The 24,831-nt window shown below is 42.1% G+C and overlaps 1 pseudogene across 1 annotated transcript; it reads left to right on the forward strand.

The window, feature by feature from the left end:
* Positions 1–1,277: 1,277 nt before the first annotated feature.
* On the forward strand, positions 1,278–3,845 carry LOC149018808 (uncharacterized; annotated as a pseudogene). Its single transcript, XR_016173195.1, has 4 exons — positions 1,278–2,016; positions 2,127–2,249; positions 3,012–3,240; positions 3,472–3,845. The product of XR_016173195.1 is annotated as an uncharacterized LOC149018808 (transcript).
* Positions 3,846–24,831: the final 20,986 nt, after the last annotated feature.

Below are 24,831 nucleotides of genomic sequence, written 5' to 3' on the forward strand. Positions count from 1 at the left end.
GTTCCATGATTGGTAACAAGAATCTTTGGGATGCCGAACCTATGGATGATGGATACCAGTACAAATTTCTCGACCTTCATCTCAGTAATTGTTGCGAGCGGTATTGCTTGAACCCACTTGGTGAAGTAACCTATTGCCATGATCAAGTATTCCCGACTGCCAAAAGCCTTGGTGAATTTCCCCATTATGTCAATCCCCCACATGGTGAACGAGATTGGGTCTAGAATAGACGTTAGGGGCGCTGCAAGTCTTTTTAAGACCATCAATTGTATTTAGCAATTCTGCAATGGCTCACGTACTCCAAAGCATCTTCTTGTATCTTTTGCCAGTATATCCCGAGCTTGAGTATCTTGTGTGCTAGCACTCGTCTTCTCATATGTGCTCCACAAATACCCTCATGAACCTCTGCCAATGTGCTCTTCAATCCTTTGGGTCCTAAACATCTGAGTAAGGGAGTGGAAGAATCGACACCTAGAATACTTAAAACCACCTCTTAGTTGTATAATTGACAATTACACCCCCTCTTACCTAGCAAAAATAACAAAATGTTCTTTATTGTTAACTTTCTCATTTAAATGTAGAGATTTTAGTGGACCTGCTTGGTTCAAGCTAGTCTAAATCCTAACCTTATCCTAAGGGTCTAAACTTAAACCTAAACCTTACCCATATGTAAGGCTTAAGAGCTTAACCCAAGTCTTGCCCTACCATGTTTCTTCTAAGATTGATCCACAATGCTTTGCGCTGATGGGGTTAGATAGAGTTGGTATCAACAAGATTGATCCACACTGCTTTGCTCTGATAGGGTCAGATAGCGTTGGATTAGCCTTGATACATGTAATTCTAACCTTAATTTTATTTATTTCTTGTTGAAATACCTAACATAATGTGTTTTAGTGAGATAACAAATCAGCAAGTATATGCTATAATCTTAGTTATTTTTATAAAAAAAAAAAAGTCAACTATTGATACATCAAATTCCATGGAAGAATATGAGATAGTTGAAAATAAATTTTAAAGCCCAAAATACCCTTCTAATGTGTGTTATCATCAACCTTAGTTTGAAGTCAAATCCGATTTTTCCAAACCTTTCCCCTCATAGGCCCCATTTTCCAAAAAAAAAAAAAAAAAAAAAAATTTTGAATTCATTTTGGGCCTGAGGGTCTATCGCTATTAGTGTGATCATGATTCATGTCAAAAATATTAGAGATCCGATCTGCTCCCGCAATCCGACCCCGACACGAGGATTAGTACCACCCAACTTCAACTTTAAATACCTGGTTTTACAGTACTGTACGCTTAACGGGCGTTGTTCATTTGAACGAGTGTCTCTCCCAATCTCTATCTTTCCCCCATTTCTTCTTACCGTGGACTTGAAGAAGACGAGGATGGAGTTCCCATTTGGGCACCATCACGAGAGAAGGGATGAAGAAGAAGAGTTCACATTTGGTCATCAGGATCATCACGACGGAAGGGATGACCACCATCACGACGGAAGGGATGACCACCACGACGGAAGGGATGACCACCACGACGGAAGGGATGACCATCACGACGGAAGGGATGACCACCATCACGACGGAAGGGATGACCATCACGACGGAAGGGATGACCACCACGACGGAAGGGATGACCACCACGACGGAAGGGATGACCACCATCACGACGGAAGGGATGACCATCCACGACGGAAGGGATGACCACCATCACGACGGAAGGGATGACCACCACGACGGAAGGGATGACCATCACGACGGAAGGGATGACCACCACGACGGAAGGGATGACCACCATCACGACGGAAGGGATGACCATCACGACGGAAGGGATGACCACCATCACGACGGAAGGGATGACCACCACGACGGAAGGGATGACCACCATCATGAGGGTTTTTGGTCTGAACTCTTGAATAAACCCACTTGCAGGGTCTATTCCAAGGCTGAAGCTGGTTATTCTCTCACAATCCGAGATGGGCATGTCATACTTGCTCGTGCTAATGAAAATGACCCATTTCAGGTATCAATAGGATCCTTATATTTGACCCTTTCTCTTTGTGTATCTCGATTTTTAGAGGGTTAATCTTACTACTATCACTATTTTTTGATTTCCTTACAATTGTTTGGTAGCATTGGATCAAATATGAGAAATTCAGCACGAAGGTGAAGGATCAGGAAGGTTTTCCAAGTTTTTCTCTGGTAAATAAGGCTACTGGTCAGGCTATGAAGCACTCCATTGGAGCCACCCAGCCAGTAAGTTCTGCACAAACAAAAGTTCACTTTCTTAGAGAAAGAACTAGAATCATTGGGAGTCCATTATTACTTTTTTTTTATTCTACCTTTTGTTTTATAACGATACCTGTCATAAATTGTTTTTATAATCTCAACAAGCTCCAAGGTTCTTCTTAGTTCCAGTGGATCCGATGAAAAGTTTCATTGATTGAAAATTAGATTACTTTTAATGTTTTCCTTTCCCTTCACATCAAAATTGTATGCTCTGCAATGCTTACAATTTAGTAATGATTGGATTTGGATGCCATGGTCCTTGTGAAAGCAAAGCACAGTGAACCATCTGAGGTTCTTACAAGCATCTCTGCTTTAACCCTGACCTAAATTAGGGGATCTGATCATAACCTTGCACCACCAATCTTTCAAGATCAAAATGGAATGGAACTCTAAAATCTAAATAGATTTGACTGTTGCTTCCCATCTGCCCTTACCATTGTGGGCTTAATCACATCCTCCAATAATCCACTCATATCTCTTAAGATTTGCTTTTGATTTCTGTTTTTAGAACATTCAATTTTATCAAATATGGATGCACTGTTCTCTCAGAAAGAGAGATTTTTGTTCCTCCAGGAGTTTCATAACCTTCAATTTATTTTTTGTTCTATCCTATTGCCACGTTGATTTGAGACAGGGAATCCTACTTGTTGCTTGCCCTGTTTTGTTTTCATTCCATATAGATTTGAGTGCATAAGAGGTGAATATCTCATGTTGAAAAGTCTATTCCAGGTCCAGCTTATCCCTTACAACCCTGATGTTCTCGATGAATCAATTCTGTGGACTGAGAGTAGGGACTTGGGAGATGGTTACAGAGCAATAAGAATGGTTAATAATATTCGTTTGAACTTGGATGCTTTCAATGGAGATCAGAACCATGGAGGAGTCCATGATGGCACTACTATTGTGATTTGGGAGTGGAAGAAAGGTGATAATCAGCGATGGAGGATTTCTCCCAACTGTAAGTACTTCAATACCTCAGAATACTAGAATCAGCTGTAGTTTCTCAGGTAAGTTCCCTCTAGTTCTAAGGGATTAAGAACATGGTTTTCGCTTTGCATCTATCCTGAAACGAGTAAGATCATGGTTTTCTCTTTACATTATATAGTTTAAGAGAGAATCTCATTCTTTCAGTAGAAGGCTAACTAAAATTTCCTTGGCTCCCCCCACCCCCTCTTCTTTTTTGTTGCAGGATCTGTGTGCTGTGGAGTCTCTTGCTCTTTGAAGCTTTAGTTGCTGATAATAATCCTTTGGAGAATGTGTTTTAATATTCTCTTTGGGTGTTATGGTGTCTTATGACTACCATTCTGTGTGGTTCAGTACCAGATGTTTTTATATTTTCACTTTGGGTGTTGTGGTTCTCTATGATTACCATTCTGTATGGTACAAAGGCCAGAGATTTATGCGCTAAACTGAAAAGAAATAAGGGATAATTACTATTGTCCCCTTTTACTTTGATTTTATTACTGAAGAGAAATAAAGGATAATTACTATTGTCCCCCTTTACTTTGAATTTATTACTACTGTATCCCTTGTACTTTTCAAAATTATTAATCTAACCTTTAACTTTGTCTACAATTAGTGGGAAACCAAATTGGATTTGGATTTTGCTTAATTTTTTAATTCAAAATAAATGAAGTTTAGTGAAGACGGGAAACCAAATCGGATTTGGATTTTGCCCGTTTCATTAATTCAAAATAAATGAAGTTTAGGGTAAAATTGACATTTAATTTGGTTTTTTTTATAAATGGGGTAGCACCGTCTTTTGATTTCTTAATTTTAATGAAATGCAAATTAGACATTACATATTCAAATTTAACGGCTACTTAACACCATTATAAGGAATGGGGGCAACAGTAATTTTATAAAGAACAGCATTTTATTAGTAATAAAATCAAAGTATAGGAAGCAACAGTAATTATCCATAAAATAAAGATATTAACCCAGAATCAAGATCTACATTTTACCATGATATTACAAATATAAAATGCCCTCCATAATCTTTAGATCTAGTTGTTAAATATTGACAAAAATTTCAAGTTCCTTCACACAAAAAATGATATTTTCATAGGACCTAGATGCCAGGCTTTCTTTGCAGAGTTTTTTTTGGCAATAGCTTGGTTAGTAGCTATGCCACCGTATTATGCCATGTATATGATAAAAGATTCAATGGTTTCGATTAGAAGTGTGGGGGCTTAAATAACTCATTTACATCAGGAGGGTCATTTATATTTAGCGACGCTTGCAAAAAAAAAAGGTTGCCAAAAATGGTTTTTGGAGTGACATTCGGATCAAATGACTCCTACTCAAGTAGGTGACAAGAAAAGTAAACCCAGTGCTCCAACACATCCTTCATTCTCCTTAGCTTGTAAGACTCGGCACTTCGAATCTTGAATGTGGACGACACAAATGGATCAATGGGCTGGATTAGGGAATCCGAATCTGATTCATCCCCATTATGACACTATGAGAAAGCATTGAATTGGTCTGCAAGAAAGCAGAAGATACCATGGAGATTTTAAACATTGCCTCTTCTTGCTGCTGAATCTAACCATGTGTGCTGACCAGGAGTTAAGATCCAACATGGTTCTGCATAGAAAGCAAGGAAATATCATTGCGGACTGATCGTGGTGATCGGCATGCTAAAGTCAGATTGTGGAGTAACACCACCCATATTAGGGTTGTAGGGAATCATGGAGTGCTTGGCAAATAGGGATTGAAATTAGTAGTGTGTATCATTGCATTGCATTGAATGAAAGCATTTATAATCACCCTACTTAAGGTACGTTTAGGTGTAGGAGTGTCCTAGTCAGCAGTAAATGTTTCCATACAATTGTCCATGTAAGACACAATGTAACAAATGAAGAGTTGCATGCATACATTGAGCACATGTCCCAAAGCCTGGTGGATTGGTTGTCCGGCAGCGCATCTAATGCATGTGATACCTTTATTTTTTGGTGTTCAGCCCAAAAACGGTCTCTCGCCAAACCAGATCAAACCTCTCCGTCGGTTGCCCGCTGCTGCCAATAATGGCCAGGATTTGGCCAAATAAATTGGACGGCTGTAATAAAAAAGGCAAGGAAATATGCGGAAATATAAAATTTTATTTTTATATTTAAAAGTTTAAGAGTTTCAAACTTACAAAAATAAGTCCTGATTCAATCCGATCCCAAATTTCCAAACCCTCTGCTCTTCCCTCCATCTCTTCATCGTTCCACCACCACCGGCACTACCCAACCCTACTCAACGCAACTCAGGCCGACTTACCCAATCCTTTAAGAAGTACAAATTACTTAACCAAGCTATCAAAGAAGTAAAAACCCTCTAAAAAAAGAAAAGGTAACGAGCCCAGATCTATGAATGAAAATGGCACTCACTCAGATCTGAGCCCTAAAAATAGCTAATAAAATGCATTTTGGTAACCCTAACTTTACGACAGGTATTAGTAGAGGAAGAGAGAGAGAGAGAGAGAGAGAGAGAGAGAGTTACCAGAGGTGCCTGGAGGAACGCATTGGCATCGGACGCAGCAACTCCCACATGACCTTCTGCAGAGATTTGGCCTCTTTGTTTTCGAACACCTTGTTGCACATGCTGCCCCACAATCTACAATTTCCAAAAACTCCATAAATTATAGATTTGCAGTATGAGCGTAGCAGTAAACCACAGCGACAGTATCATAGTAGATTTGCTCACAACGATGAAGGGTTTTCTAACAGTGTGGAAGGCGCTCATTGTAACAACCCCCGTATTTCTAACCCGAGATCCGTATTGCAGGTCCGAGAACCCGAAGGTCTAGTCGGGTAAGTTTGTGGAGTGTCCAGATAGAAGTCCATGATCCATACCCTGAACCCATGGATCTGGATCCTTTGTTTGAAGAGCCTGCCTTGCTTGGTAGTTGGTCTTCTGGAAGACAAGTGTTGTTCGGAGATGTCCGAAATGAAGGTAAGATCTCCCCCATCTCTTCTTTAGGGCTAGGTTGTACTTGGTTATCAACCCCCTAGCAAAAGCACCCTTGTATAGAAAGCCTGAGTTTCGGATTGAAACTCTCTGTTTTTGGGGTGATCACTAGTGGCGGTCGCTCAACTTAAGCGACTGGCTCGAGCGACCAGCTGGTAAACAGTGACCAAATGACTTTTGGTTCTGATTCACTTTGATTCAATTAACTCATATAATATTGTAACACTGTGTTTAGGTATACTCTGTTTGAAAAGATAGACTTGTAATAGTTAACGGATCTCTTTTTACGGACAGTTTACTTATATGCAGGTAAGGACAATCAATCCTATCTTTTGAATAGACTTGAACATGCTAGTCCAGTGTCAGTTAGAATTAGTATTTCTTTATATATGTTGTTGTATTCATGTCTTATATATTAATCTTGTTATACTACTGCTGTTTATCTTGATTTCATATATACTTTGTTGATTATGAATGTTATGTATTGTTAATGGTTAGTATATGGTTCTGATAGATGAGGTATTCCTTTGGGATATCTTAGCTTGGGATATCAGAAGGCTGTGGAATGGGACACATGCCTGCTGATGTCTCCAGCACTGTCATGACTGTTTGATGACATTCTTAGGTAGAGTCTAGAAGTGCATGGCTAGGTACCCCATATGCTACTACCCTTTCGGTAGGGGGATTGAAACCGAGTGACCCGTGATGACAGTGATGTGACGTTGGTCCACTGTTAGTCATATAAATGGTAGTGTTACATATGTTAGGGTTGGGCTCATAGACGTCCAAGGAACGGACCGGGTGTCATGAGGAGTCATGAGAGCATTCTGCCGCAACAATATGTGGATGACCATAGGGTTATAGAATAAAGTCCAATAGCGGTAACCAGTCCGTGAGGATTCTCATTCCTAGGTTGCGAAGGATACTGAACCAAGTTGGTTGGTGCCATAGGGGATGTATCTGGACTTCATGTAGACATGTTACCTGTATGACCTTGCATTGGTTTAGAAACCCCGACATGCGCCAATACTCATTACCAATGGTCGTGGTGAGAGAGTTTTGACTTAACCCCAACCATGGTTTGAGAGCCAGATGTGGACCTTCCATTTTACCCAGGATCCCTACAGAGGTAACCAGTCCTTGTCGGATCAGAGTGACTAAAATTACCCACAGGAGGGCTGGTGTATATCTTAAAGCATGTCAACTGTTAGAGACTTGCATAGTTAGAATCATAGTATCATTCATACTTTGCACTCATTCATATCATTTATGCATTTCTGATTTGTTGGATATTTGGATGGGAATTGTAATTGTTCTTATTGAGTTCTCCAGAACTCACTCCTTTATTTGTATATGTTTATTAGTCTGCGCAGATGGAGGAAATATGTCAGAAGATGGACTGGTTTCCTATGATGGAACCTTCCCATATGAAGAAGATGTGGCACCGACAATGGGAAATGGAGATAGCCTATGCGGGAGCTCTGCGAGTGCATGGAATGCGCTTATCACACCCATTGATGGACAGAGACGACAAGTTGCCAAGCAGTTCGCCCAACAAATGAAGAAGAACTGGAGGACCCTTTTCTAGAGATTCATGAAAAACATTATTTAGTCTTAGAGAAGGAAACTTGAAAGAAAATAATTTAACTCTTTTGATTGCTTCCGCTGAACTCGTATTCATTTTTGATTTATTATTCTTTCATTGATTATTTTATTGGAGTATTTGGACTCCTGTAATCCTTTAATTCATTAATTGAACTATTCTTGATCTTGATTGTCTTTATTTGTATTTATTATTGTTGATAGACTAAAACTGTGGATCCTGTGACGGATCACTCCCATTGGTTGTCGGGTGGGTAACCGACCGGCGGGTTGGGTGTGATAGAGTGGTATCAAAGCCATGGTTTTACGAAGTCAGTAATATTCAATACAAGTGTTAGATGAGCAATCTAAGTCATAGATCCAGAAGTGACTCAAAAGAACTAGAGTGAATAATAGAAACATCTTTTGTTAGAAACAATCTAAGAAAGTAAGTAAATCTTTCTTTTGCATAACTTACTATAAGTCAAGTGAAACACATTCTCACATGTTAATTATCAAGAAAGTGCATAAGAGACAATAATATAAATTCAACAAACATAACTGTACTTCATTAATGAGATAATGCTTTACATAATTTGGAGTGTACTCTACACTTTACAAAATGATAGGGAATGAGCATGTGCTGAATAAAAACTACAATAAACATATCTAAACCCTAAAGTCAGTCTGCACTTACTGAATCAAAAAGGATAAAAGCCTAAGTCTACTACTGTTGTGGTGGAGGTGGTTGTGCTAGTTTCATCTGGCGGAGTATGTCAAGGCACTCTATTATCTGGCCCCTCATCTCTGCTGCCCCCTGCTCGAACTAGTCCATCCGAGTGAACAGACCTCTAGCCCAAGGTGGTGCGACCTCCGAAGTGTCCTGAGCCCCGGATGTGCCCCCTATCTCGAACTGAGAAGGTGGTGGTGATGCATGATCAACATCATCAGCCTCTATATCCATGTCCTCCGTCTCGACTGGCATCTCTGGTAAGTTTGGTCCGCCCAATAAGTGCATATGAGTGACCAATCTGTGACCTATCGTGCCGCCATGTCCGACCGGAATAGCCTCCTCTCCCTCGAAGTGCTCGAAGATCTGTGTCAAAAGTCGCCTGTATCCAAGGTTTGCTCCCCTCGGATATGTCACTCGATAGATCATGGCATTCTGGATTATGTATGCCAAGTCTATTTGGTAGCGGGTGTACACTGAGAAGGTCATCATAGCATGCATGAGTGAGATCTCACTCTGATGACCTGCCTTAGGCAGCAGGTTCTGTGCTATGATCCGTGAGATGATCCGGCATGAGGAAAGCAGCTCGACCACTGACTCTACCCCGCTGCACTCATGCATGCAAATGCTCGAGTAGATGAGAGCTCTCTCCTCCCAGTGGATGACATTATCTGACTCTACCCCCAGCTCGAACCATCTCCTGTCGCTGTGGATGTATTGCACGTCAAGGATGTGAGCCAGCTCCTCTGTGGTGAAGCGAATGTCTGTAGTCTTCACTCGGCTCTCAATCACCAGCCTAGTGTCATGCTCTCCCACCCTCTCTCTGTGGAAGGTCAGGTTGTTGTAGAATAACCTGACTAGCTTTGGATAGGTATCCTCGTTCAAGAACAAGGTACCTCTCTAGCCCACTGCCGTGAACCTACTCTCGATCTGGAATTGCTCTACCTCTGAAGTCACTACCGGTCGACCATACTCGATCGGGCGCTAACTAAAGTGGCCGAAGTACAGCTCTTGTGCCTCCGGTGACCTGGAGTAGTCTGGACGGATGGGGTCATGTGCTTCACCTCTACCTGGACCACGACCTCGGCCACGAATCAGTACTCTCCTACCTATGCGGGCAACCATCTAGTGCGAAAAATCTGTTTTTAGGCGAAAAAGATGCAAAATGAGAGTTATGACATGTTCAGTAATTACTTGTTAGCATGATGCAGCATGGGAAGGTTGTAGCTTATGCTTCTAGGCAGTTGAAGAACTATGAGCATAACTATCCTACTCATGACTTGGAATTCGCAGCTGTGGTGTTTGCTCTGAAGATTTGGCGTCACTATCTTTATGGTGAAAACATATAGATTTTTACTGACCACAAGAGTCTCAAGTATTTCTTTACTCAAAAGGAGTTGAATATGAGACAAGAGAAGATGGCTAGAATTGGTGAAGGACTATGATTGTGATATTCAATATCATCCAGGAAAAGCTAATGTGGTTGCTGATGCTTTGAGTAGAAAAAGTAATCGATTGTATTTTATTTCTCTCAATATGCCTGTTCTTTTTTTTTTTTCGTTTTTTTCTTTTGTTTTTTTGGTTTGGGGGTTTTTTTTTTTTTGGTGGGGGTGTTCTTTCCTTGCGGGCGGGGCGGCCTTTTCCTTCCTCGCCTCCTTCCCGCTTTGACCAAGTTGATCGAGTGCTTCCCCCCCCCCTCCCCCCCCCCGCCCTTCCCCCTCCCCCCCCGGGGGGCTCCCCCCCCCCCCAAGGTCTTTGCGGGGGTCTCCCCCCCAAAAAAAAAAAAAAATTATTAACAATAATTATTTTAAAGGGGGGAAGATAAATCATAGATCCAATAAAGAAAGAATAATCATAAATGAATCGAATACTAAATATAATCGGAGTATCAAACGGATAAGTAAAGCGAGGCAAAAATCCCACTTTACAACCAGCGGAAAAGTAGCTCTAAAAGAATAAATTAGACAAAACCTAATCCCAAGAACAAGTACATTGGGTAACTAAATTGTTCTCCACTTTATAGACAACATCCTTGTAAGTGTAAATCTCATAAATAGCACAAGGACGCTTCCACTCAATGGTCGGACTAAGCATCGTACGGAGCATAACCACTCGTGGGATCTTCGAGTAATTGTGGTAACCGCAATCACCTTCCCCGGAGATATGCCTCTTCGCCTTGCGCTTCTTCATAGGGACCGTCATAGTACTCAGACTGCAGGATAGTCTAACAACATTGTACAATAAAGGAATGAGTTTCAAAGAAACTCGGTAAGGCGATTAAAAATCCATAATAACATAAATGGCGAGAATTCCAGAACAAACATAAATGCAATATGATATGAGACAAACAATGAATGAATGAATCTAACTCTATGTATGCTGGTCTCTATTGGCAGACATGCTTTAAGTCATAACACCGTACTTCTTTAGGAAAGTCCACTCACATCCTCAACCATTTAAGATATCTTGGATTCTCTCACGGATCATTTCACCGGTCTTGAGCAGCCGATTGGTAAAGGGTCCTTCATCCCTCAGGACAAACCATGGCGGGGGGTTAAGTCAACACACTCTCTCACAACCATTTGGTATAAGTATCTGCGCATGTCGGGGTAAAACCTAGCCAAATGCAAGTCTTCTACTTAGTTACATCAAGTCGGATCCGAGATACTTCCATTCCTCGTCCCCGACGATCCTCTCCGGTATCCTTCACACTAGAGTCGGCGTATCCTATGGCACCGACCAACTCGGACTACGGACTCATCAACCCTATTGATCATCCACATATGGTAAACGGGAAGCTCTCACGTCCTCTCACGGGTTGGTTACCGGTCTTAAGCGCCCGTGAGCCCAAGTCTAATCATATGCAACCCTACCAATAAATGGCCCCCACAATGTGATTCCGTCCTCTCACGGGTTGGTTACCGGTCTTGAGCGCCCATGAATCCCCATTGCTACCACGGGTCGTTCGGTCTCAATACCCCTCCGATTAGGGTCTCGACATAACAGGACATCCTAGCCAAACACTACTAGACAAATCCTAGATATGTCATCCAACGGTTTAGGAAGGTGTCCAGAGGGCATCTCCGGAAACATCCCATAATATTTCCGTAGTAGTCCAAGGACAGAAGTGTCGAAAGGACACCTCTCCTTTCCAAACCATACTTAAGCATACACATGCATCAATTCATATCATCACATATATGGTAACTTCATATATGGAAAGAAATCAATAAGTACAATCACTTGTATATAATTGGTAAGTAAATCATACATGAATCAATTCAACATGAATAAATAATGCTACTGTAATCAAAGTTATGCAACAGTAGTATATCATTGTAAGAATCTAATTTAGGAATCATATCAATGATATTCAAATATAGAAACTAGATTCATGCTATCTATGTAATTAAGGAAATAACCATCCTTACCTTTTATAACTCGCAAAGGAATCCTAAGAAATCAAGTAAGATCTCGGCAAACTTGAGAAGAAGGTCCTAAACAAGTATATACAACATATTAGGAAAGATCCCTAACAGCAAAGATATCAAAACATCCGAAACAGACCAAATCTGGAGTTGCTGTACTCATTGGTCGAGTGGATTGGTCGAGTGGTCCAGTCGACCAATCAGTCGACCAATGCAGACAGTAGCCTAAAAAAATCAGAGTTTTAAGATATGAAATCCGAATTTGGTGGTTCAAAAGGGTACTAATCAAGGGGTAGACTACATCAGTAGTATTCTAACAAATAGGGGACCTCAAAACACTAATCCAATCAAGGTATCAAGATCCAAATTAGGAAACAAAAAGTTACCATAATTAACTCAACCATGGATCTTGATGAATTTGAAATAGAAAACAAAGACAAGAACAATAGGAGGATGGATCATTGCTTTCGGTAATGGTATCATGAAAACATACATAGATCTTCATGGAATAAGGCTTAGAAGTATAAATCTAAATAAGGAAATAAAACCTACCATATATGTAACTACCATGCATCATGAAGAACACATAGTATGGTAGAAGAGAACAACTAGAAATCTATAGATTATGGATCATGGGAAGAAAACACAGTAATTAACTACTAACATGATCAACATAGAAGATCCAAAGAGATCGAGAATTCAGATTAGAAGTTTAATAGAGATTAGATCATGGTTTGATCATGATTCCTTCAAAAGCTTGCAATGATCATGGTTAAGATCATTGTTCTAGCCTCAAATCCTTAGGATAATCATGAGAACATGTTCGAGATGTTTGCAACGAGAGAATGCAGCATCTCTTCTACTGTCTCAACTCAAAAAGGAAAGAAAAACAAAGATGGAGGAGAAGAAGAGAGAGTAGACATACCTTTTGATGCAAAAAGAAGAGTTTCGACGAAGATCCGTCAAGAAAACACCAAGGATGCAAGAGAGATGACTTGCGAGAGGTCTTTGGTTCGTTCCGAGAGTTTGGAGGCAGCAAATACGAAGTGGACTCGAGATTGGACTTAAATAGAGCAAGAACAACCTAATTTCCAAAGACACACTCATTGGTCGAGTGGATTGGTCGATGGCCCGATCGACCAATCGGTCGACCAATCTTGACAAAGAAGACCAAAACAGGGAATTGAAGGTCCAGATCAAATCCAAATCAAAAGGGGTTTTGCACACAAGTCAAGTGACTTACCTAATAGGTAGAAATGCCTTCAAACCAAGATAGAGAGCACTCCAAGTCCATCAACTAATTAGATCTTCATCGAGATTCGGTTTCCATAAATAGAACCTCATCATCAACTTTCATGGATTCAAAGCCGGACACCAAGTCTTCTCTTGGGATGGCCCAAAGCTGACTTCTTACTTTACTTCGGGTCATCGGACCTACAAATAACAAGGTTTCCGGGTCAAGGTTAGGGCTGGGTTTTACATTCTCCCCCCTTAAAGAAATTTCGTCCCCGAAATTGAAAGCGTACTGTGCTTCCAAAGAGGTAAGGAAACTTCTCCTTCATATCTTCTTCCTTCTCCCAAGAAGCTTCTTCGGGGTATGGTTCTTCCACCGAATCTTCACCAAAGGAAAGGCGCGATTCCGCAGCTGCTTGTCCTTCCTATCCAAGATTTCGGCCGGTTCTTCATCATAGGTCAAATCAGCACTAAGTCCTTCGGTGCTTGCCGCAAAATGTGTTCCGGATTCTCTATGTATTTTCGGAGCATCGAAATATGAAACACATTGTGAACGCCACAAGAGGCGGAGGTAATGCTAATCGATACCACAACAGTCCAACCTTTTCCAAAATCTCGAAAGGTCCAATGTAACGAGGGCTAAGCTTTCCCTTAACATTGAATCTCATCACACCCTTCATTGGTGAGACCTTGAGAAAGACTTTCTCTCCAACTTGAAATTCCAAATCGGTCCTTCTCTTATCAGCATAAGATTTCTGTCTCGGCGTCGACTTAATCCTTTCTCTTATCATATCTACCATAGCACTTGTAGCTTCAATCATCTCAGGACCTAAGACTTTTCTTTCACTGTCTCCCCGATCCAGTACAAAGGTGTCCTACAAGTACTGCCATACAAAGCCTTGAATGGAGCCATGCCTATTGTGGCTTGATAACGTTGTTATAGGCAAACTCAACCAAAGCTAGGTGTTCATCCCAATTACCACCCATATCCACCACACAAGATCCGAGCATGTCTTCCAATGTCCGAATTGTCCGCTCGGATTGTCCATCGATCGTGGATGATGAGCTGTACTCAAGTTCAATTGGGTTCCCAAGGCCTTCTGCAAACTATTCCAAAACCTTGAGGTGAACCTAGGATCACGGTCCGAGACAATACTCAATGGCACACCATGCGGACGAACCACATTATCCACATAAAGCCTTGCTAGCTTATCCAAAGTATGAGTGATCTTCATAGGAATGAAATGGGCTGATTTGGTCAACCTATCAACAATCACCCACACAGTGTCATTGCCTTTACTTGTCGAGGCAAGCTAGTCACAAAGTCCATGGAGATATCCTCCCACTTCCAACTAGGAATAGGAAGGGGCTGAAGTAATCCAGATGGAGGTTGTCGAACGGCTTTCACACGTTGGCAAGTCTCACACTTGGCAACAAAATCATCAACATCCGCCTTTAGACCAATCCACCAAAAATGTTCCTTCAAGTCCTTGTACATCTTGGTGCTTCCCGGGTGTCTGAAAGACCGACTGGTGTGCTTCCTTCAATATTTCTTTCTTAACTTCTTCGTTTGCAGGCACACACAGTCTTCCTCTAAACAACAAAGCACCATCCATGGATATACCAAAGTCGGGGGTCCGACTCGAGATTCGAAGAAATCTTCTCAACTTTGATCAAAAGCTCTTGATCGAAACTCTGTGAGCAACAATCTTATCTCTAAGACCAGATCTTGCCGTCATGGCGAAAGAATAAGATCAGAATTCTCGGGACGATTTCCAAATCAAAACTCTCAATAGAAGACCACAATGGTAAACTCAAAGCATTCAAATCCAAAGTCTTCTTCGTTCTTCCTACTAAGAGCATCAGCAACAACATTTGCTTTCCCGGGGTGATCTTGAATATCACAATCATAATCGGAGACTAGTTCCAACCATCTCCTTTGTCTCATGTTCAACTCCTTTTGGGTAAAGAAGTATTTCAAACTCTTGTGATCCGTGAAAATGGCAATCTTCTCACCGTAAAGATAATGTCTCCAAATCTTCAAAGCAAAGACAACGGCGGCAAGTTCTAGATCGTGAGTGGGGTAATTCCGCTCATAATCCTTCAATTGCCGAGAAGCATAGGCTACGACCTTGCCATGTTGCATCGGTACACAACCCAAACCAATCTTTGACGCATCGGTATAAACTGTCATACCACCGGAACTATCGGGTATAGTCAAAACCGGGGCACTTGTCAATCTATCTTTCAACTCTTGGAAATTCTTCTCACGGGCGTCGGACCAAACAAACTTTTCTTCTTTCTGGTCAACTTAGTCATAGGAGCAGCCAACCGAGAAAAGTTCTCAATAAACCTTCGGTAGTAACCCGCCAATCCAAGAAAACTTCTTATTTCCGTTCGACTCGGTCTCTCCCAATCAGCCACACTTGGACCTTTTCAGGATCGACACGAATACCTTGGCTGAAACTACATGACCAAGGAATACCACTCTCTTAAGCCAAAATCACACTTGCTAAACTTAGCGAACAACTTCTTTTCTCGCAACCTTTGCAAAGTGAAACTTAGATGACTCGCATGCTCTTCATCGCTCTTGAATAGATCAAGATGTCATCAATGAAAACAATCACAAACTTATCAAGCACATCATGAAATACTGGTTCATGAGGTCCATGAACACCGCAGGAGCATTGGTCAATCCGAAGGGCATGACTCTAAACTCGTAGTGACCATACCGCTTCGGAAGCTGTCTTGAAGATATCACTAGACTTCACTTTCAATTGGTGATATCCGGACCTTAAGTCAATCTTTGAGAACACAACTGCACCCTTCAACTGATCGAAGAGATCATCGATTCGGGCAGCGGATATCTATTCTTGATAGTCAACTTATTCAACTCACGGTAGTCGATGCACAAGCGCATACTACCGTCTTTCTTCATGACGAACAAGACCGGAGCTCCCCAAGGTGACACACTAGGCTGCACGAAACCTCTATCAATGAGCTCATTCAACTGATTTTGCAACTCTTTTAACTCGGTAGGAGCCATCCTATCGGAGCTTTAGATACCGGAGCGGCACCGGGGACGAGATCAATAGAGAATTCGACATCTCTGTCCGGAGGCACTCCGATAGATCATCGGGGAAGACATCAACAAAGTCGCAGACAACTCGACTTCATCGACTCTTTTCTCCACTATACCCTTGCCTTCGGATGAGCATCATCCACTAGGGCATAGACTTGCATCGGTCTCGAGCAACCTTCTTACAAACCCTTCTCTTTTCACCGAATTCAAAGACCGGACTTCCACAAATATGGACTGAATCTTCTTTGAGGAACAAAGGAACACGGCTTTGTGGGTGTCAACCAATCGATTCCCAAAATAACATCGAAGTCCTTCATGTCAAGAATCACAAAATTGGCTTCCAAGTTCTTCTCACCAATCAACACGGGACATTTAGATAACCCCTTATCTAGTTTCACAACAGGACCGTAGGTGTACTAATCAATAAACAACTAGACAACTTCTCGGGGATTAGGTTAGTCTTCTTGATGAATGCGAGATGACATGAACGAATGAGATGCACCCGTATCAAATAAGACAAATGCGAAAATAGAAGCGACTAACAATGTACACTGTAATCACTTCATGGCTTGGATCTGCTCAAAGACTTGAAATCTTGAAAACTCTACCGGAGGGAGGAGCGGAGCACTCTTCACCACGGGCGGTGCTGTCGGGCCGCCGGACAGCACGAGCAAAATGACCAGCTTGCTTGCGGTAGAAGCAAACAAGATTCTGGATCCAACAAGGGTGGCTGCAAAGGGGCTTCTGAACAAAAGGCTTGCACTTGCACTTGCACTTGCACTTGCTGTGGTCGGTTTCCGCCATCTTGTCTAAACGGCCGGGCTCTGAAACCCGTGTTCGACCTACACTCTTAGCACGAAAGGTAGGAGTGGGGTGGGTGTAGGTCTCACGCGACGGTCATTACGATCCACCAAACCAGAATTCCTTGAGCCAAGGCTTTTGCACACGAGCACTTTCCTTCTCTGTTTCTTCCAACTTCTTCGAGTTCCGCACCACTTGAGCATAGCTCACTATAGGCTGGGCTGTGAGGTAAGCTTTAATGGCGGGCGCGGTCCTTTGAAGAACTTCTTTGCTTTGGCGAGGTCTTCCTTCAAAGAATCGGAGCAAAGAAATGAAGTTCCTCGAACTTCTGTTGGTACTCCAACACGAGACAGAGTTCCTTGAGTCGGAATCATAAACTCGGCTTCCTTCCTCTTTTTTTCCTCCCTTTCTTTCTTCCAACCCCCTTCTTCTTTTTCCCAAGGGGAGAGACTTCTAGGAAAATCTCCAAGAGTTCCCACAAGTGTTCTTGAGGTGATTTAGTGCTTCAACAACAACACCACAACACACCATCTTCACAAACAAGGTAAACCTCTCAATCTTCCTTCCATTCTCATCTTCTCATGCTTGCATTTCAATAAAACCATGCTTTACTTGTATCCAATGCTAGAAATCATGCTTAGGAATGCTTAGAAACATATTCCCTAGGTTTTAAACACAATGCCATGCATAGACAACAAGTTTTAACACATTGGTGCTCATCTCGAAAGTTTTATACCGAAATCGATATCTTTAGAAAAATCTCGTTTTCTCTCAAACCGCTTGAAATTTTCGCACGAGATCAAATGCTACATGCTCAAGATGACATTGTAGATAGGTCCATACAATTTGATTTAACCAATTTCAACTTTTCAAAAATCCAATTTTGACCTAAATTGAAAATCCCCAAATTTCCTTCTTGCTGAATTTTCGCTTAACCCAAGTTTTCATCGATTTTCATCAAACCAACATCATAGACATGAAATTCCAAGTATTGCGCACATGCTAGTATGTTCAAATCAAATTTCCCCCAAATTTGAAATTTTCCGAAAAATTACTAAAATACCCTTTTGGCTCAAATCTTAAAATAGCACTAATTGGAATTGTCTCGTCTCTTTCACGGATACACTATGCAAAGGGAGGGCGAGGACAGGTAGAGGTCGTGGTCGCATCGTAGTGCTCTTAGGGGCAGAGGTCGGGTTCCTTTCGAGCCTAGACGGGAGGTTAGGAGACCGACATGTTTGACACACCTCGGGCCGAGTTCTGTCGAGGCCTACTCGATCTTGCAACATCGAGATGGGACGTCTACTTCACTTACGCCCTCGGCCTTTAGGATTCGCAGGTTCGACACATTACAGTGGACTCATCTCTTCACCGAGGATCTCCGGTATACCGGAACTAGTGAGGTTGTTCTTCAGCAACCTTACTTACACAGGAGCTCAGGCCAAGGACATCCACTTAGACTTGTCCTCGGCGTCTTCCGACTCGACCTTCTCTACCCGGACCTGAGATCTTGCGGTTCCTTACTATCCTCGCGTTGTGTGGATACCGCGGGCAGTCCGGACAGCCATCCGATGCCGTACAGCTCGCGAATATGCTCCGCTATGGGATAGCCGTCATGCTTCACACCGTGACTAGCGGACGATGACGTTCCACGATTCGGCGCATGTCCCGAACCATGCCGGCCGGACATCACCATCGGGTCACGGTGATGGAGGCCTTAGTCATCTACCCATCTCATGCTTCAGATCGATCTCTCCTACATCATTCCGTCATCTGACTTAGTTCTGCGCCTAGCATGCGAACCTTTGCTATGGGAGGCTCCGCTTTGATCTTCGCATTTCGGTGAGTTTCGGGATACACCGGTGGACACTAGATCACGGGGATACCCTATTGGGACTCGGACCATTCGTCGGATGGACTCAACGTCGGGTCTCGGTCCGGGTGAGGATGATGATGAATCGAGGATGAGGATCGGGATCGAGGATGGAGGAGAGGATATCGGTCCCGATAGTGATGATCAGGCCGAGATGATGGTATGCGCGGGCGCCCCATCACAGTTTCCTTCATCACCTCTGGTGGCCCTTCGATGCGTTCCGAGACTTCAGATCTTGGTGCACGATGAGATCGATGACTTCCATGCTAGAGAGATGGAGGTCGACGAGTAGATGTCGAGAGGATGGAGTCACGACAATAGGATAGAGCATCGGGTGACTCGCTAGCAGGGTTCGAGCATACGAGATCGAGCGGATCACCTAGATGCCGTCCTTAGGATTTCCATTTATGCATTTCGTGTATCGTTGTAAAAACTTTTGAAATTAATGAAGTTCATTTTGTTCCTCTTTAATTATTGTATGTTATGCCTTTTTTTCTTGCATTAGTGACATTTGTTCAGTATAATTATGGTATGTTATTCATGTTCTTTGCCTCAAAGGTCAAGTTTCTAATTCGTGTTCTATTATTCACTTCTAAGAGTGAAGAGTCATTTCGATCAATGACTCGGAATGTTCGTTGTTGTCTTTTGTGGTTAGGATCTCCTCGAACCTTGGGCTCGTCACACGCCTCGGCCCTATCCCATACCAGTGTGATCCACACCAAGATCGGTATCGTGATCAACCTCCCACATAAACAATAACATAATCATGAACAATCATAATAAGTGCGGAAGATAAATCATAGATCCAATAAAGAAGAATGAATCATAATGAATCGAATACTAAATATAATCGAGTATCAAACGATAAGTAAAGCGAGGCAAAAATCCCACTTTACAACCAGCGGAAAGTAGCTCTAAAAGAATAAATTAGACAAAACCTAATCCCAGAACAAGTACATTGGGTAACTAAATTGTTCTCCACTTTATAGACAACATCCTTGTAAGTGTAAATCTCATAAATAGCACAAGGCGCTTCCACTCAATGGTCGGACTAAGCATCGTACGAGCATAACCACTGTGGATCTTGAGTAATTGTGGTAACCGCAATCACCTTCCTGGAGATATGCCTCTTCGCCTTGCGCTTCTTCATAGGGACCGTCATAGTACTCGGTACTGCGGATAGTCTAACAACATTGTACAATAAAGGAATGAGTTTCAAAGAAACTCGGTAAAGCGTTAAAAATCCATAATAACATAAATGGCGAAATTCAGAACAAACATAAATGCAATATGATATGAGACAAACAATGAATGAATGAATCTAACTCTATGTATGCTGGTCTCTATTGGCGGCATGCTTTAAGTCATAACACCGTACTTCTTTAGGAAAGTCCACTCACATCCTCAACCATTTAAGATATCTTGGATTCTCTCACGGATCATTTCACCGGCTTGAGCAGCCGATTGGTAAAGGGTCCTTCATCCCTCGGGACAAACCATGGCGGGGGTTAAGTCAACACACTCTCTCACAACCATTTGGTATAAGTCTTGGCGCATGTCGGGGTAAAACCTAGCCAAATGCAAGTCTTCTACTTAGTTACATCAAGTCGAGATCCGGATACTTCCATTCCTCGTCCCCGACGATCCTCTCCGGTATCCTTCACACTAGAGTCGGCGTATCCTATGGCACCGACCAACTCGGACTACGGACTCATCAACCCTATTGATCATCCACATATGGTAAACGGGAAGCTCTCACGTCCTCTCACGGGTTGGTTACCGGTCTTAAGCGCCCGTGAGCCCAAGTCTAATCATATGCAACCCTACCAATAAATGGCCCCCACAATGTGATTCCTGTCCTCTCACGGGTTGGTTACCGGTCTTGAGCGCCCATGAATCCCCATTGCTACCACGGGTCGTTCGGTCTCAATACCCCTCCGATTAGGGTCGACATACAGGACATCCTAGCAAACACTACTAGACAAATCCTAGATATGTCATCCAACGGTTTAGGAAGGTGTCCAGAGGGCATCTCCGGAAACATCCCATAATATTTCCGTAGTAGTCCAAGGACGTGTCGAAAGGACACCTCTCCTTTCCAAACCATACTTAAGCATACACATGCATCAATTCATATCATCACATATATGGTAACTTCATATATGGAAAGAAATCAATAAGTACAATCACTTGTATATAATTGGTAAGTAAATCATACATGAATCAATTCAACATGAATAAATAATGCTACGTAATCAAAGTTATCAACGTAGTATATCATTGTAAGAATCTAATTTAGGAATCATATCAATGATATTCAAATATAGAAACTAGATTCATGCTATCTATGTAATTAAGGAAATAACCATCCTTACCTTTTATAACTCGCAAAGGAATCCTAAGAAATCAAGTAAGATCTCGGCAAACTTGAGAAGAAGGTCCTAAACAAGTATATACAACATATTAGGAAAGATCCCTAACAGCAAAGATATCAAAACATCCGAAACGGACCAAATCTGGAGTTGCCGTACTCATTGGTCGAGTGGATTGGTCGAGTGGTCCATCGACCAATCGTCGACCAATGCGACGATAGCCTAAAAAATCAGAGTTTTAAGATATGAAATCCGAATTTGGTGGTTCAAAAGGGTACTAATCAAGGGGTAGACTACATCGTAGTATTCTAACAAATAGGGGACCTCAAAACACTAATCCAATCAAGGTATCAAGATCCAAATTAGGAAACAAAAAGTTACCATAATTAACTCAACCATGGATCTTGATGAATTTGAAATAGAAAACAAAGACAAGAACAATAGGAGGATGGATCATTGCTTTCGGTAATGGTATCATGAAAACATACATAGATCTTCATGGAATAAGGCTTAGAAGTATAAATCTAAATAAGGAAATAAAACCTACCATATATGTAACTACCATGCATCATGAAGAACACATAGTATGGTAGAAGAGAACAACTAGAAATCTATAGATTATGGATCATGGGAAGAAAACACAGTAATTAACTACTAACATGATCAACATAGAAGATCCAAAGAGATCAGAATTCAGATTAGAAGTTTAACGAGAGATTAGATCATGGTTTGATCATGATTCCTTCAAAAGCTTGCAATGATCATGGTTAAGATCATTGTTCTAGCCTCAAATCCTTAGGATGATCATGAGAACATGTTCGAGAGATGTTTGCAACAGAGAATGCAGCATCTCTTCTACTGTCTCAACTCAAAAAGGAAAGAAAAACAAAGATGGAGGAGAAGAAGAGAGAGTAGACATACCTTTTGATGCAAAAAGAAGAGTTTCGACGAAGATCCGTCAAGAAAACACCAAGGATGCAAGAGAGATGACTTGCGAGAGGTCTTTGGTTCGTTCCGAGAGTTTGGAGGCAGCAAATACGAAGTGGACTCGAGATTGGACTTAAATAGAGCAAGAACAACCTAATTTCCAAAGACAACACTCATTGGTCGAGTGGATTGGTCGATCGGCCCGATCGACCAATCGGTCGACCAATGCTGACAGCAAGACCAAAACAGGGAATTGAAGGTCCAGATCAAATCCAAATCAAAAGGGGTTTTGCACACAAGTCAAGTGACTTACCTAATAGGTAGAAATGCCTTCAAACCAAGATAGAGAGCACTCCAAGTCCATCAACTAATTAGATCTTCATCAGGATTCAGTTTCCATAAATAGAACCTCATCATCAACTTTCATGGATTCAAAGCCAGACACCAAGTCTTCTACTGGGATGGCCCAAAGCTGACTTCTTACTTTACTTCGGGTCATCGGACCTACAAATAACAAGGTTTCCGGGTCAAGGTTAGGGCTGGGTTTTACACCTGATCACTTCCAAGACTAAGGATGTGGAAGATTTCTCCCTAGCCTTTGATGGTGCTCTTGTTTTTAGAGAAAGAATTTGTGTTCCTGCTGTTGAAGACCTCAGAAATGAAATCTTGACTGATGCTCATCAGTCCATCTTTACTATTCACCCCGGAAGTGTAAAGATGTACCATGATATGAAAGGGTATTTTTGGTGGTCTGGCATGAAGAATGATGTGGAAGACTTCATTGCTAAGTGTGGAACTTGTCAACGTGTGAAAACTGTCTGGCAGCCTTCGTCTGGCCTTCTACAGCCTCTTCCAGTACCTAGTTGGAAGTGGGAAGACATCGCTATGGACTTTGTCACAGTTCTACCCCGATCTAACAAAGCGAATGACTCAGTGTGGGTGGTTGTGGATCGATTAACCAAATCAGCGCACTTCATTTCAATGAAGATCACCTATACTATGGATAAGTTGGCCCGACTCTATGTTGATAATGTAGTGAGACTACATGGTGTTCTTGTTAGCATTGTGTCAGATAGAGACCCGAGGTTTACTTCGCATTTCTAGAATAGCCCTTAGAAAGCTCTGGGTACTCAGCTGAATTTGAGTACTACTCATCATCCTCAGACCGATGGCCAATTGGAAAGGACCATACAAATTTTGGAAGATATGCTTAGAGCGTGCGTCATAGATATGAGTGGTAACTGGGATGACCACCTAGCCTTGGTGGAGTTTGCTTATAATAACAGTTATCAGTCTACTATTGGAATGGCCCCGTTTAAAGCTCTGTATGGAAAGACTTGTAGAACTCCTCTGTATTGGGATGATGTTGGGGAAAGGCATGTTCTTGGCCCTGATCTAATCGAAACTACCAGTACCATGGTGGATATGATTAGAGAAAGGATTAAAACTGCTTAGTCTTGACAGAAGTCTTATGCGGAATAAAGAAGATCAGACCTTGAGTTTCAAGTTGGTGAGCGTGCGTTTTTGATAGTTTCGCCGATGAAAGGAGTCATGCGTTTCAATATCAAAGGAAAGCTTAGCCCTAGGTATATTGGTCCCTTTGACATTATTGAAAAAGTTGGACCAGTAGCTTATCGGTTGTCTCTGTCTCCGTCTCTTGCTGGTGTGCATGATGTTTTCCATGTATCTATGCTAAGGCAATGCTTGGCAAGTGCAGAGCAGTTGCTCCAGCATGAACCGGAAGGTTTGAGTGCGGATTTGACGTATGATGAAGAACCGGCTGAGATTTTGGATCGGAAGGATAAGCAGTTGAGAAACTGGACTATACCTTTGGTGAAGATCAGATTGAAGAATCATTCTTTTGAGGAAGCATCTTGGGAGAAAGAAGATGAGATGCGGTCGAAGTATCCTCACCTTTTTGGACCTTCAGGTACGTTGTAATTTCGGGGACGAAATTTCTTTTAAGGAGGGAGGGATGTAACAACCCCCGTATTTCTAACCCGAGATCCGTATTGTAGGTCCGAGAACCTGAAGGTCTAGTCTGATAAATTTGTGGAGTATCCGGATAGAAGTCCATGATCCATACCTTGAACCCATGGATCTGGATTCTTTGTCTGAAGAGCCTGCCTTGCTTGTTAGTTGGACTTCTGGAAGGCAAGTGATGTCTGGAGATGTCCGGAATGAAGGTAAGATCTCCCCCACCTCTTCTTTAGGGCTAGGTTGTACTTGGACATCAACCCCCTAGCAAAAGCACCCTTGTATGGCAAAATACATGGGGACGGTTGCTAGTGGCGGTCGATTGAACCAAGCGACCGCCCGGTTCTGGTTGCGGGGTTTTGCCCTATTTTGCCCCCTGACTGCTATAAAAGGTAACCTTCGTCTAATTTACGAATATTTTATTCGTGGTTACCATTTTTGGAGGTTAGACAGCTGCGGAGAAGTGCCGAAAGCAGATTTGAAGTGTTGGTAGTGATCTGGAGATCAATCCTTCCCTGTTTCTGGTATTCTGAAGTGAGGTAATGAATTCACCCTTCATCCTTTATCTCCTTTGTCTTTCAATTTCGTGTT

The sequence above is a fragment of the Hakea prostrata genome, chromosome 4 (genome assembly GCF_041222555.1).
Source record: "Hakea prostrata isolate BN-2017 chromosome 4, UWA_Hpros_2, whole genome shotgun sequence".
Taxonomy (NCBI): domain Eukaryota; kingdom Viridiplantae; phylum Streptophyta; class Magnoliopsida; order Proteales; family Proteaceae; genus Hakea; species Hakea prostrata.